This window comes from Triturus cristatus, chromosome 8 (genome assembly GCF_964204655.1).
Source record: "Triturus cristatus chromosome 8, aTriCri1.1, whole genome shotgun sequence".
NCBI lineage: Eukaryota > Metazoa > Chordata > Amphibia > Caudata > Salamandridae > Triturus > Triturus cristatus.
Window position 1 is genome coordinate 815216366 of NC_140591.1, and position 15583 is coordinate 815231948.

Consider the following 15583-nt stretch of genomic DNA (forward strand, 5'->3'; position numbering starts at 1 on the left):
GTTGTGCAACTGAATTTCACCATATACTGTACCCCAATAGGAATAGACCTACAAACTCAGGATTAGGAATTTGCTTTCAAATATGCTAAATTTGATATGATAATCAGAATGCATCTAATGATGATGACTGAAGACTTGCCTTTAGATCTCACAGGCTCAGTGAGACCAGAAGTTTGTGATATTTCAGGAAAGGTCATTGGACTCATTAAAGGAGTTGAGCCTGTCTGTATACAAATAAAACCAAATGTAGAATATCCCAGAACACCGCAGTCAAATTTGACCCCTGGAATGATTGCTGGAATAACTCTGGTAATAGAGACAATGATTCAACAAAGAATAATGAATTGCATCATGGGGAGTCTATGCAATTCACCCATTATGGGCCTGCAGAAGCCTAGCAGTAAGTACCTCATAGAGCAGGACCTTTGCAAGATCAATAATATAGTGATCCCTTGTTTTCCGATGGTACTGAATCCTGCTGTGACTTTGTTTAAAATTCCATGTGAGGCTTAGTGGTTTACTGTCGTTGCTTTGTGCCAGACATTCTTCTCCAAACCCTTGCATGAGGACAGTCAATTCCTCCTCGCATGTTGGATCGGGAACCATGTTGTGGCATGGTGCTGAGTTCCACAAGGGTATACGGAGAGTCCCTCCATTTTTAATCACATCCTTCAATAAAAAAACATGTTATGCCATGTAATTCTGTCCTGGTCCAGCATATTGAAGACCTGCTGAATGAGTCAAATACTCGTATAGCATGCAAAAATGACACTAAAGCATTGTTCAACCGCTTTGCTGAGAATGGACATAAGGTATCCCCAAGTAAGTTGCAGTACTGTTTGAGACACGTTATATATCTTGGTCATCACCTTGAGAAAGATGCGAGAAGGGTGTCACAAAAGAGAATCTAGGTAATCATGCAAATGTATCCGCCAACAACACAGAAAGAAGTCAGGATGTTTTTGGGAATGATTGGCTACTGTCGTCAGTGGATATTTATTTATTTTATTTATTTAGTCGGATTTGAATTGCGCATAGCTGCCCCAGCAACGGGGAGTCCCAGCACCACCAAAGACGGAGGCCGTGAGCCTAGGAGGAGACTTAAAATTAGACAGGGAAGAGCCAGGTCTTTATGGCTCTGCAAAAAGCAAGGTGGTTCTGGATCACTCTGATGGAGGCAGGGAGCAAATTCCAGAGTTTCGCAGCAAGACTACGAAAAGAGCGGCCACCAGCTCTAGCTTTCAGAACTCGAGGAATGCTGACCAATGCTTGGTCAGCAGACCTAAGGGAATGCCGCGGCACATAGAACTCCAGCAAATTAGCCAGCCCTAGAGGTGCCTGTAGGGTCAAAATCCTATGCGACACACAGAGCGACTTGAACTGAATGCGCTTTTCCACAGGCAACCAGTGAAGTTTGGGAAGCACATGAGTAACCGAGCAAGATTTCGGAAGTGCCACCAAGATGTGAGCCGCTGCATTCTGTATTCTCTGCACACGCTTGATGCTGGACTTATTGGCGCCCAAATAAAGGGCATTGCCGTAGTCCAGCCTAGAGAGAATAGTCGCCTGAACAATGGTCTGACGCACCTTGGGAGAAAAGAAACCCAGTAGAGGTTTCAAACCTCGCAAAAGCCCAAAACAAACCCCTGCCATAGCCTTCGACTGAATGTCGAATGTCAGGCCACTGTCAAACCACACACCCAGATTCTTCACAACCTCCTTAGGCTTGGAGGCGGGTTTAAGACGATCCGGCCAACACTGCTAGGACCACATCTCCCGATCCTTCCCGAACAAAAGGACCTCCGACTTACTGGCGTTCAACTGCAAGCAGTTTGCTGCCATCCAGTCCGCAACCACCAAAAGGTCCTCTTTAAACTTGTCCAGGTTAGCACTACATTTCTGAGAGAAGGCGATCACCAATTGGGTGTCATCGGCATACGACACCAGTGACAATCCCCTACCCTTGGCTACCAAAGCCAGGGGACGGACATAGATGTTGAACAATAAGGGGCTCAAAATTGAGCCCTGCGGCACCCTCTGTTGCAAAGCAAACTTCTGCGAATGAAAGGGTGGCACGGAGACCTGAAACAACCTCCCCTCCAAGAAGGACCGGAGCCAATCCAAGGCCATACCCCTGATACCGATCTCCTGAAGGCGCTTTAAAAAAAATCACGTGAGAGACGGTATCAAACGCGGCACAAAAGGACTAAGACCACAGAGTCACCGACATCCAGACTCCCCCGGATCATTTCCGTCACCCCCAGCAGGGCAGACTCGTTACTGTGACGCGCTCGGAAGCCGTTCTGTGACGGGTCCAGGATGGCATTCTGCTCGATAAACTCAGAAAGAGTGGAATTCACATGAGATTCCACCAGCTTCACCATAAAAGGCAGCTGGGAAATGGGGCGCTAATCGCCCAGATCGGCAGGATCCAAGGAGGGTTTCTTTAGCAGTGGAGTAACCGTGGCATGTTTCCACACCCCGGGTACGGATGCTAAAGACAATGAGAGGTTGACCAGATCAATGTTCACAGGAGAGATAAGATCATGAAACTGGCAGAAAAGGGCAGGTGTCACAGGGTCATCTGGCAAGCCTGATTTGATTTTCGAACAAAGGGACTCAAATTTCTAGGGGGAAAGGAGAGGAAAAGATGACAGAGTATTCCCCACCGAGAGACTGACAACCCCCGGAACCACCACCTTGGCTGACGCGGCCACGGTAGGCAGTCCAAGATAAATCTTCTCTTCTTTGTTCTCGAAGTGCCTAGCCAGCTCATTATACTGATGGTGCGAGGCAATCGGGGAGACCCCAGAAGAGCCCGCGCTATTCATGCCCTTAAGCATGCCCTTTTCCCTAGTGTCCAAGCCTTTACAAAGGCTGACACACAAGGATGTGTTCAATCCCGTGCCTTGGGACAATGATTGCTTAGTTGCATTCCTTGAGGTGAGAGAAAGTCTCTGCTGCACCCTGGCACTAGGAATGACTGATTACAATAAAGCGCTTTTCCTTTTCTGCAGTGAAAGAGAGGGATGCACTCTTTCAGTGTTAACAGAGAACTACGGAGGTGTCCAAAGAACAGTTGATTATTTCTCAGCCACGCTAGATCCAGTGGCTGCAGTGCTGCCTGACTCCCTTAAAGTGGTGATTGCAACAGGTTTCAGCATCAAGAGGTGTAAAAGCATAGCAATGGGTCACCCTTTGATTGTGTATGTTACTCATTCATCGGAGATTTTGTTAACCAGAACGAGAACACAGCACCTCATGAACAGCCGCCTGACCCGGTATGAGGAAATCATACTGACGGCCGAGAATGTGTCTCTAAAAAGGTGTTCTGTTTTGAATCCTGCCACCTTGTTACCCCTTCCGGAGAATGACCATGATGATGATGAAGTGGAGCATGACTGTATTGATGTTACTGAACTATGCACCAAGCCAAGAGAAGCATTTAAGATGAACCATTACCTGAATCTGATTGTGTATTGTTTGTGGATGGCTCATGCTTACGGGATCATGAAGGAAGTGTGAGAGCTGCGTATGTCGTAGGCCTGCATGTGAAATTCCACTCCGCTCATGCGATTTTTCCCACTCGACCACGCTCCGCGTAGCACACAGAGTCCTAAAAAACTCCACGGAGTGGCATTTTTTCCTCACTAGCCGATGTTAAGTTGGCGAGCGAGGAAAATCTCACTCCAGACCACCTCCCAGCGAGATTTCTCAGTGCGGGCGGTCACGGATGGTCGCTACCACTCATGTTGAGAAACCTTCCTTTCGTGTTAAGAAAGCTGCCGCTCACGTAGAACATCTCCTTGAGCGACAGAAAGGAGCAGCGCTCTGTTGCACAACACATGGTGCTGTTCGTGCTGACTTTACAGCTCGAGACAAGCACCTGGCACTAAAAATCAGCCCAAATGGCGTGATCTGACGCACTCTGACACTTGCAGAACTCCGGCTAACGTGGCAAAGTTTTGTGGTCACTACCCTACGAACTCCGCCCAAGTCTATTTTGCAGTCTGTTTGTACTGTTTCAGAAGTAGTAGAAGCTGCTCAGCTTCAAGAAGTAGTCTCCGCACGAGTGACTGAATTGATTGCTCTTACTCGAGCATGCAATGTTTCTGATCAATTACAGGTGACTAAATTTACAGATAGTCAGAACAGCTTTGGTGTGGTGCATGATTTTGCCAGTTATGGTCCCAGAGGGGATTTATGATGTCGTCGGAATCCTGTATAAGTAATGGTCAGCAGGTGAGAAAAGTATATAAGGTGTGCAAGTCACAGTCGTGAAATGTTCTGCACATTGCAAGGGAGATGAATATGCGACAGTTGGCAACAGATATGCCGATGAAGTTGCTTATGATGCTTGTACATTCAATGGAGAATATGTAAACGAAGGAAAAGATGAGACCAACTACAACCTTTTGCTCACAGCAGCTGATACTTGAGAGGAAGTTTAGAGGTTACAGGAAGAAGTGTCAGAAGCAGAAGAGCAGAGTTGGGTAAACACATGTTTTTCTTAAAAGAGATGAGGATGAAATGTGGCTTTCAGTAGAAGTTAGACCTGTGTTGCCAAATAGTTTGCTGCTGCCAATGGATATACATTACCATGGGCCGACTCATGTAGAGAGGGATACCATGGTCAGATTATTTAGCCAAACATGATTTAATCCAAGGTTTAGATTGATGGCAGAAGTGTTCTGCCACAGATGTATTGTGTGCCAACAGAATAATGTGGGAACAAGAACTGCAGTGACATTGAGCTACAAAGGGAGGTCAGGAGGTCCTTTCAAAAGGATGCATATGGACTTCATTGAGATGCCTGTGTGCAACGGACTGAGATATGTGTTGGTTGTTGTGTGCATCTTTTCATGATGAGTTGAGGCATATCTCCCAAAAAGGAATGATAGTCCCACAGTAGCAAAGATGTTGTTGAGGGAGTTGATACCAAGGTTCGGCTTCCCGACTTCTTTGGAATCAGACCGAGGCATGAACTTCAATAACGAAGTGCTGAGGATATTGTGTGCTGCCTTGCAAGTTGAACAAAGACTGCATTGCAGTAACCAAACTGAGGCTTCAGGTCCGGGGGGCAGGTCAATGGGACACTGAAATCAATACTTGCCAAAGTGTATGCTTCAACGTTTTTGAAATGGCTGGATGCTTTGCCATTGGTGTTGATGATTCTGTGGAGCACACCTGATCATAGGACAGGACTGTGTCCCCATTAGATCATCATGGGGATGGTGATGAAATTGCCAGCTGTAACCGCTAATGCTCTGGTAAACATTACTGATGAGTGTGCCCCTGGCCATTTAATGCCTGCCGTGGTGCGGACGCGCACATTTTGCTAACTGCTTTTAGGTACCCTCCCTGATGCTCACTGCTATTCCTCTGCTTCTATCCTAAAAACATTTTATTTCTTTTACTGTTGTGCTGATGAATACTGTATTGGGCTCACTTTGTTCCTCGTTGTCATGGCTAAGCTGAGCACTGATTGGCGTTCTCTGTCCAATCAGGAGCTCTAGCGGGAGGAGCTAGTTGTGTCCTTCGGCCATTTAATGCATGCCATGGCGCGGACGCACAGCGGACGTGCGCAGCGGGTGCACCAAAGGCAAACCCGTCTGCTCCTGGACAACGCTAGATATGCTGCTGGTTTGGTCTGCGCTAAACGGGCATACTCTCAGGATGACCTAGTAGCTATTGGCAAGCGGGTAAGTCCATGTGCTTATCTATTCTTTGCTTTGTTTGAGGGTCCCTTTTGCTGCTTGCGCTGTGGCTTCAGCTCATTGGCAATTAACCACCACAGGGGCAGCCCTAACCACCTGAACCAGGGGCAATCAATATTTTATCCTAACAATGGTTCACAGCGTACACAAAATGCTCACTTACAGTCACAAATTGTTTTAAAAAACCAGAACCAAACCCTAAAGTGAAGAAAAAGTGTATGGCCCTAATGTAAGAAACAAATTAAATTATAGAAACATATAAAACATTTTTAATTAAAAAATAAAAATCAATATCGTGATGCTCAGACATATAAGCTGGTACATATAACAATTAATAAACATACACAACCAGACAAGTGGCATACAAAAAGAGGTTACATAGAAGTCGGAGTTCCAAAAAAATACTGGAACTACAACACACAGAACAATGTGTCCTCCATAAATTGTGGCCACAATTGCGTCGACGGCGTTTCGACCTTTGTCATAAGTACATGGTCATCTTCAGGAGTGATAAATAACTGAGCATCCCACCAAATAATTTTCTTAGCAGGAAATTCTCAAGCAAAATTTAACTCAATGCTTGTCATAAGAATGTATGTTTGTGTAAAAGGGGGGAAATTAGCAGGGCAGTCTATACAATTTGGCTTCTTTTGAACCATTAATTTCAGCAGCTGTGTAGAATTAATCGTCTAAAGCCAACTCTGAATGAAGGGGGCCTTTCAATGTACTGCTCCGAAAACGTCCGTAAATTCACTACATTCCTAGCGACTCAATCGCCAAGTCGGACACTTTCAATTTGAGTTGGCTGTAGACGATTATGGTTTGGGGAGCACTGTGCCTCCTACATGGAAGTGGGTAGACTCCCCAGCCGTCTGGATTCTTCATATTATCCTAGCAATCTAGGGGCGTAAAATACCCCCGAGAGGCCATCTGCTCCCAGAGCTTTAGCCCTGGCCCTTTGACTGATGGGCAGTTGACTCTCATGCACCTGCAATGGTTCATCTGGTTTCAGGTGCTGTATGTCATTTACTCAGGGAGCAGTAGGTGGAAAAGATACTGATTCATCTCTGCCTCTTATGTGACCTGTGGGGAGTCGTATGGTGCCTCCTAATATTGTTCAAACACTGTATTGATTCCACTCTGGGTATTAACCAGCAGGGCCGAACTGGGATCGCAAACCAGCCTCAGTAATTATGTATGGCTGGCTGGGGGCCATGGAGGAGGGCTGAGGGGAACGCTCCTGCTGCGCTTTTGTTACAAGGGGACGATTTTGCAGCACAGCTGCAAAACCGGCCCCAGAACCAAAAACGCCCCCCACTGGTCCATAAACCAGCCCTCACCATTCCGGTCCACAGGGGAAACACCTGGTGCCTGCTACGGCCAGTCCAGCCCTGTTAACCAGCTCTCTAGTGTTGTCATGAATTGCTCCACCCACTGCCCTAGACACCTCAGCTTTTAGGAGCCATGCTAACAATCAGCCCGCTTTGTCCCCCTATGCATGCTGCCTGATTGTGTGTTCTCTGCAGTTTCATTTGCTTAGGTGCTCCAGTAGTGTGCGATATTCCACCCTGGCTTAAACCAAGTTATGCCTGGATTGTTCCTGTGTGACAAAGCCTATTTCTAATGTGGATGTTCAGCCCTCTTGTGTCCCCAGCTGCCAAGGCAAGGTCTGTCACACCTTGTGATTGGTCGGCAAAAAATGCCCTCTCATCACCAATTGAAATGGGTCCCACTCTGGCAGCCAGGTAGTTACTGACCCGTCATTGTCAGCAAAGTAATAACTAATGTGGCCTGCCATTTGCTCCTTGATCAGGACATCATGTAGACGTGCTGGAGAAAGGCACCACGTGGGTATACACGTGGTAGATCTACCCCACCTGAGTGTTAGTTACAAGAGATTGTGATCACAAAGTGTATGGCCCATTAGCATCACTCAAACGCAGTGCAGCTTCAGGATTACAAAAATAACTATGTGCAGATGATGTACCCCTGAGTAGAATGAGTATTCATGGTCGAGTGGGTGTAAGTCTCACCATACATCCGACACCCTGGAGTCCCTGGCCCATTGGGACAAATTGTGTATGGCTACCACTGACTGGGCCACCTGCAATGGCAGGGTTGATCTGTCTAAGTCTATGTTGGAACACAGTTATAGTCACCCCCCCAGATAACATGGGTTGTTAACTGTGGTGAGCAGAGATTGGGTGAGCATGACCAGAAAATCCTGTCCATTAACATTCGGCATTGAAAGCCACAAAAGTTATTAGCTCCCCCTCCAATTTGCCCTTCAGCACCATTTATCTGTGGTCCAAGTCAGTTTTACTCCTTGTGGTTACAAAAGGGACCCCAGGGAGGAGCCAAATGAGGGCACCCAGTGAATAGCCTAAGTAATTAGTACCCACTTTTGTCCCTCTCCTTTTCGTGCATATCTTGTTGAGTTTGTGGTCCATTAGTTAAGTTTCCTGTAAACATGCAAAATGAACATTGCGACGCTTCAAGTAAGCATGTATACGATAGCGCTTAACTGGTGTGGCCATACCCCAAATGTTACAGGTCAGGACATTAGAACTGACAGGGTGGGAGTCTAGTGTGTGTTGCCATCAGGTAAGATATGCGGTTCAATGAATACTGGTGTCAACACATATCCTAAAACACATATGCATCGGCAATTCTCATATTGTAGTCTTTAAAAAGCAGAAATCGGGTTAATATGCTTATAACACCCAACTCCCAATCCCAGGTCAGATTTTTCGAAACTACCCTATCAGTATATCATCATCATTAAAGTGAAAAACATGCAACGTTCAGCTAGATGAGCATGTGGAAACGTGAAGATGGATGTGTGTACTTGAGAGTTCACATGCAAGCAACCATACTACTACAAAGGAACAGTAGTCCCTGCCCCCAAGTAAGTTCCTCCTTCCCCCAACTCCCCAATTCTGCACCCGCCAATTATGCATCATTAGGGCCCTCGTAGCTCAGCTCCCAGTGGCAATATTAAAAAAGGGATATGTGCTTTAGAGTTCATTGAACATTGTCCGCTGTCATAGGAGTGGCAATCTGCCCGTCTGTCTGTTCATGTTCCAGATCTGTAGAAGCCTTCTCCTCTGCTTCTTCTGGGGAGTCAGCATCACTGTGTGCTTGCTCTGCACCAGAGCTTGCCTATTATTCCAGTGTCTCAACCACCTTTGCTTTCTCTCACACAGCCTGTTCCCGTGATGGGCAGCTATCCAGTTTCTTGCGTGTCCGAAGTCGCGTTCATTGTGATGGTCCATGGGTACGACCGGGCCAATCCATTATCCCCTCCATTTTGAGCCATGTACGGGTCTCGTTCGCATTTGTGAAGAAATGAGTTGTAGCATCATCACTTGCCCGCAGGTTCCTCCGGTAGAGTCAGGAGTAACAGAGGTTCAACTGCCGAAAGGAAAATTATTTTTTTGGTTTGCTCATAATTTGGGGCTGTTTGACGAATCTTCACAAATGTTTTCCAAAAAATGTTCTACCTCCTCAGCTTTGTCCTGGAAAGTTTTGGGGTGATCCGTCAAGTGGGGACCGGAAAAAAGGAGCGGTGGCCCGAAAGCCTGTTTTCCTGTTCATTTTTCCATAGAAAAATTAGACATAGAAACAGCCAAAGCGGCTTGAGATAATTATAAATGAAGAGGTTCAGTAGTTTTATTAATTCAAAACAGTGTGCAGTATGTTTTAAGTGACATTTTCAACTATCACATCCCTTTCTCTTTTGTTTGTTCCTGTGGGAGGAAAATATAATATATATATATATATATGTCTGTGGAAAGAAACGCCACTCGCGCAGCAAGAATCCAGCACTCCGTGAGGCAAATCTGTACTCGACTTTTATTTTGTGTAATGGCATCATCTACGCATTTCGACAGCTGCCTGCTGTCTTGTTCATGATGCAGAGTGCCATTTTCCATACATTTTTAAAATAGTTTGTCATTAACAGCAACAAAGGACAAAAACTGGCTCAGTCAACTCTTGTCAGTTCATTACATTATTCAGGCGCCATCTTTTAGCATGTAATCTACACCAACCTTTGGTATATGCTTTTACTTTCTTTTACAAGTTTTATCATTCACCTTTGCAAGTGCAAATATAGACAATTCAATTCATAATTATTGCTACATTTCTCAGTGATTCGCTTGGCAAACCTACTAAAGTTATGTGAATGTCTTTTTTATTAACATGCTTAATATTCTAGCTGCCTTTTGTAGTAATAGCCAGCAATTCATATCTGGGATCATTCTCCCAAAAGTGCACATGCTTAGCATTTTAACTCACTTTTTTCATCCTTTCATGATTCTACAGTACTCAGATTAATAAAGTGCTAGTGCTTCACTGGTGCTCTCCAGAATTGACTATGGGATTGCAACCCTGACTGGGACAGCTAAATCGCACCTCGCCCCCCTGAAAACAACCTTCAATGCTGCAGCCAGAATGGTCCCCGGAACTAAGAAATTCGATCACATCTCTCCTGCACTCAGGGAACTTAAGTGACTTCCAATTGAACTGCGAGCCAGCTTTAGAACAGCCTGCCTCACGCACAAAGCTCTGCACACAGGCAAACCGGAATACTTGGCCTCCAAACTCAAAAGGGCCGGCCAGTCCAGGAACCTCAGGAGCTCCAACAATTTGCTACTCATCCCACTGAAAACTCGTAAGCAAAAAACTGCAGCCAAATCATTCGCTGGAAACGCCCCAAAAATCTGGAACTCCACCCCCCCACATCAGAACGATCCCCTCATTTCCAAAATTCAAGAACCTGCTCAAAGTCCTCTTCCTCGACCGCTCTCTAGCGAACCGATAAGAGCCAAGGAAGCACCTTAGCCGGCTCTCCATCTTTCCGTAATTTTGTGACTGTTAACACTGACTCGGATCTAGTAAACTTCTTGATCACCCATCCTGTTTTAACAAAGAAACCTTTTGGAAGCTCGTCTTGTTTGATCGGCACCCTACTCACCCCTTTACTCGTTCGCTCCTTTGTCTGATCTATACCGGGCTCGAACCCTCATGTTCTACCATACTATCTGTAATGTATATTTGCACATAATTGTACATGCTGTGAAGTGCTCTGATACCCTCGGGTCCAGCTAGCGCTATATAAAACTTCTAAAATGAATAAATAAAATACATTTTATATATTAAAATTCATATATATACAGTACTACGATATATCATGTGTAGAGATTTCTTTCCCCTGTCTTCCTTTCAAAGTGCAAGTGCTTCCTAAAGTGCTAGTGCTTCAGTATATTATACTCAAATACTTATCACAGTACTTCATTTTAGTAAGGTGCAAACGCATCAACATATTCTTAAATTCATATGCTTATTTCCAAATTTCTTCAATACACAAATATAAAATAATTTCATTTTGCGTAAAATGCCTGGCCTTAAAGTGCATATATAGTAAAGTGTCCTATTTCCCTTATTTTGCAATTAATATAAACCTCATTGAACTAAAAGAAATTGGTCTTCTGAGTGTGCTAATTCATTAACTCTCCTCAGTCTAGGCAGGTGAATAAATCCTCATCTATATTTACACCATTTGGTTCCATGCTGTCCAACTCCAGGATATAATATGTCTCTAACCTCCAAAGTTCCTTCTCCCTGTTTCCTCCTCTTTTTTTATTTGGGATATCCGCATTACAACTGTATTGCAGGAAAACAGGGTCACTTTGATGATATTTCTCAAAATGCCTAGCTACCGGGTACGTTCTATCCTTATTGGCAATTGCTCTACGATGCTGTAATATCCTTTAATAGGCAGGAAAAGGGATGCTGCCTATATACATATTTTCTCAGCGGCATTTCAACATGTAGAGCACAAAACTTGATCTGCATGTTAGAAAGCCCCTGAAATCATTGTTTTATTAAAAGGTGTCTTAAAACATGATAAATTCACTCCATTCTGACATGCTTTGCACTTAAAACACTTTCTAAAACCCATCTGATGCCAGAGCCAAGTAGAAATTCCTTCTTTTTCTTTATATTCACTGCTTACTATTCGATCCTTTAATGATTTTGATCTCTTGTACGGTATTTCAGGATGTTTTTTGACTTTTGGGCCTACTATTGGATCTTTAATGGGATACCAATGTTTATTTAAAATGGCTATCACATCCTTATGCTTGGTGTTAAAAGTTGTAATAAATCTTTGAGTTTCCTTACTAACCTTTTTCTTCTTTCTTAACTCTGTTCTAGATGGTTCGAATAGTACTTTTCCCCAATTTCGTTTTCTTGCTTTAGAAGCGGCTCCACATATAATTTCAAGTGGATACCTTCTCTGTAAAAACCGGTTGGTCATTTCCTGTTCTATTTTTTCATACTCCACCGTATTACTGCATGCTCTTTGTGCCCTGTAAAACTCACCAAAAGGTATACTCCTGATGAGTGGTGCAGGGTGGGAGCTCTCCACATGCAGGATGGTGTTTCCAGCTGTCAGTTTGCCGAAGACAGTAGTTTCTAATCTGTCCCCCACTGCTCTAACTCTTATGTCAAGGAAATCTATGGAGATTTTACTATGGTGTCACACAAATTTTAAGTTCAAGTTGTTTTAGTTAAGGTCCCTGCCTGATTAAGCTATCTATATCTTTTTCTACGCCCTGCCACAGCACGAAAACATCCTCTATGAACCTTACCCATAATAGGACATTATTAGTCCACTGCTCCTCCCACCAGCCGGGATGTAAATTAGCGTAACTGGGGGCGAAGCAGGTGCCCATGGCCGTGCCCTGTTCTTGCTGGAACAGATCTTTACCAAGCTGTAAAATATTCCATGTGAGATACCATTCCATCATTTCTAAGAGCATTCTATTGTGTTTTACAAACCTTATGGGTCTTCTATTTAAAAAGTACTCCGTAGCTCTTAATCCATCGCTGTGTTTTATACTAATGTAGAGTGTTGCTATGTCAAGGGTTAATAAAACCATAGTATCATCCCACCGTACATATTAAATATATTTCAGGAAATCTGTAGGATCTTTTATATAAGATTTTACAATTGGATTCAACTAATAATAAATGTACTTGGATGCATTTTCAAATAGACCACTACAAGAAAATACTATTGGTCTTCCAGGTGGACAATTGATAATCTTATGCACTTTCGGTACCATATAAAAGACTGGTATCACTGGCTTATTTTGCCTTATAAACATGTATTCGTCCCAGGTTAACAGTTCCTGTTGATGCCAATATACCAGTCTCTCACAGAATTTTTCCTTCACCATTTCTTAGTCCTTCATTTCAATCCGTTTATAGCATTCTTTATTATTAAGTTGACTTAGTGCCTCTTTCTTATACAGTTCTCACCCCCAAAGTACTACATTCCCTCCTTTATCTGAGGGTTTCCCCAATATTCCGTCCTCATTTTGGATTCTTTTTATCGTTCTTTGAATTTGCATTTGTTTCGGGTTACATTTTCTCTTTTGTTGTGCTGTTTTATACTGCAGATTTTTAAAATCCTGTATCACATTATCCGAGAAGACATCTAAGTTGTCGCGTGCCATTTGTGGTATAAAACAAGAGCTAGGACGAAAAGGTGCACAGTCCTCTTTTTTTAAGATCATATTGTGGAAACTAAGTTCCTCATCATTGATTTCTCTGTGCTCATTTCTATTCTCTGTGTCTTCACCATTCTCATTATATAGTGACCATAGGTCTTCAAGAATCGGTACATCAGTTACAGCTAGAGTGAAATGCTCAATTTGAGTGTCACTATCTCTTGTCAGTGCAGAGGACAATTGGGGGTTCTTGTTATTATGTAGTTTCAGTAACTTGAGTTTTCGCACAAATCTGTATAGTTCCAGCCTGCTGTTAGCATAGTTGAAATCATTTGTGTCACAATATAAGTGTCCTAATTCCAGTACTGTTTTGTCTTCCGCTGATAGCGTGATATCACTCAAATTGATTATTGTTGCATTTGAGGTTTCGTTTTCATTGTTTTCTTTGTTGTTGATCAGAGTGATCTGAGTACTGGCTCTCCTCGTGCTTCTCCGGTATCCTTCTCCCCCTCTTCTCTGCTTCCTCTTCCTCGTCCTCTGCCTCTGCCTCTTCCTTGGCTCCACGTTGTTTGATGGTCCGTTTTCTGATCTAGTTGTAAAAAACGGAGTTCATCTGTGACCGTTAATTTTGTCTTTGTTGTCCCTCTCTTCCTTTGTTCTTCCTGTTCCACCTCAGAGCCTGTGTCTGAGCTGACTTCACTCTGCGAGGGTTCCAAGTGCGTGACTACACCACTTTGAACTTTTTGTCTTCTTTCAGAGTCGAACCTTTTTGCAAAAGTATATATTCGCCCTGTTTCATAGTCCATACGGTCCCTTAAAAACTTTGCAGCTTTTCTATCTTTTATTCTTTTTTCCTATTTTTCCAACCTATTCTTGGCCTCTTCTTTAAATTTCATCACTTTTGCTTGGTCACGATATTTTCTATGCTGGTGTTCAATTCCTTCAATTTTGCCATCACTTCATGCCTTTCAAATTCAGCATACTTTATTAAAATATGAACCATATTTGTCGAGCTGTTTGCTCTGTTAACAGCCCATTCACTTAATATTTCCGGTTTCGGATTTTGGTAGCTTGGGGTGATCATTATTCGTAGTCCTCTCGGGACTCGGCCCACTTGAATATACTGCCTTAGGGAAGTAACCTCCCACCTTCGGGAGAGCTCCTACTTTTTCAATTTTTCCTACTCCTGCAACTGCTTGCCAATTTAATTTCTTTCCAACAGGACAGACAGTCCTCTATCCCTATTGGCCGGTATTTCCGTTTCTGTGAAGAGTTTTAGAGCTCATTATTTATATATGATGAAGTGTTAGCCATTCCTCTATCGTATTATAAGACTATCAAAATATGCGTTAACCAGCACAACATATTAAAAGCCTGACCAGCACCAAAACAGCACTACATGAACCATTATTGCACACTCTTACTTGTGTTTCATACTTTCATTTAAAATGCAATTTTCTTTCCAACAGCTACACATAAACTCGGATTTCTTCCTAGTGAACAAGCACTCCATGCAGGTTTAGTCATAGCTGAAATTCTGCGTGGCATGGTTTCCATGAGAACCAGTACAGATGCCTCTAATTTCTCAAACACCTTATTAGCTCTTCCAAGCAGGAAACATATTTCTTGCCTGCTGTGCCTGCATGACTTGTATTAGCAATTTATTGTAACCCTTTCATAGGGTCTATTGCTTTATGATCACAGAGGAATGCACACATTGTTAGTGCCACAGAACCATATAATCATGATGCAAGGTTTCTGCTTCAAGCGTTGTTAGAGGTCATTCCTCTGTAAAATTGTGTTTCAACATTGAAAGCACTGAAATCTCTAGATATTTTTAAAGTTTGTAGGTCGGTAGAGTAAACAAGTGTTAATTTAATTGGCTTCACGGCATCTTCCCACATCAAACAATAAATTCTCAAATTACAATAATGGCTACAGTCCCGATTATGAATATCAAGTAAATTAAGCGAGGTGTAATAGCTCCTGTTACCTTCCATTTTAAATTTGGTACCTTACCAGACTATTATGGCCAAAATATTATCCTTAAAAAATACAGAGGTAAGCGAATATGGAGTTGACAATAGTAAAAGTGTAACTTGCCTCGATGATAATTTGATTCTCCATATTTTTGACAATTTTTTGTGGGACAATATTTTTGTCCTCAATATTCTGAATTTGATTGCCCATTTCTAAAGGTAAATTTCAGCATGTAAAACCTCCTGAAATTCAACAGGGGTAAAAAAGCCAGTTAAAACACATTTTGCTGTTGAAAGCACCAAAATCCACGTTAAGCTCCATGTTTAGGGTAAAAGTTGAAATAAGTGTTGTTTTTCACACACAATA

At 43.2% G+C, this 15583-nt stretch overlaps 1 protein-coding gene across 1 annotated transcript in view; it reads right to left on the reverse strand.

Annotated features, from left to right (window-relative positions):
* The window catches only part of NALCN (sodium leak channel, non-selective), a 2843734-nt gene that overhangs the window by 1676252 nt on the left and 1151899 nt on the right, over positions 1–15583 (reverse strand). The gene's annotated exons all lie outside the window — the stretch shown is intronic.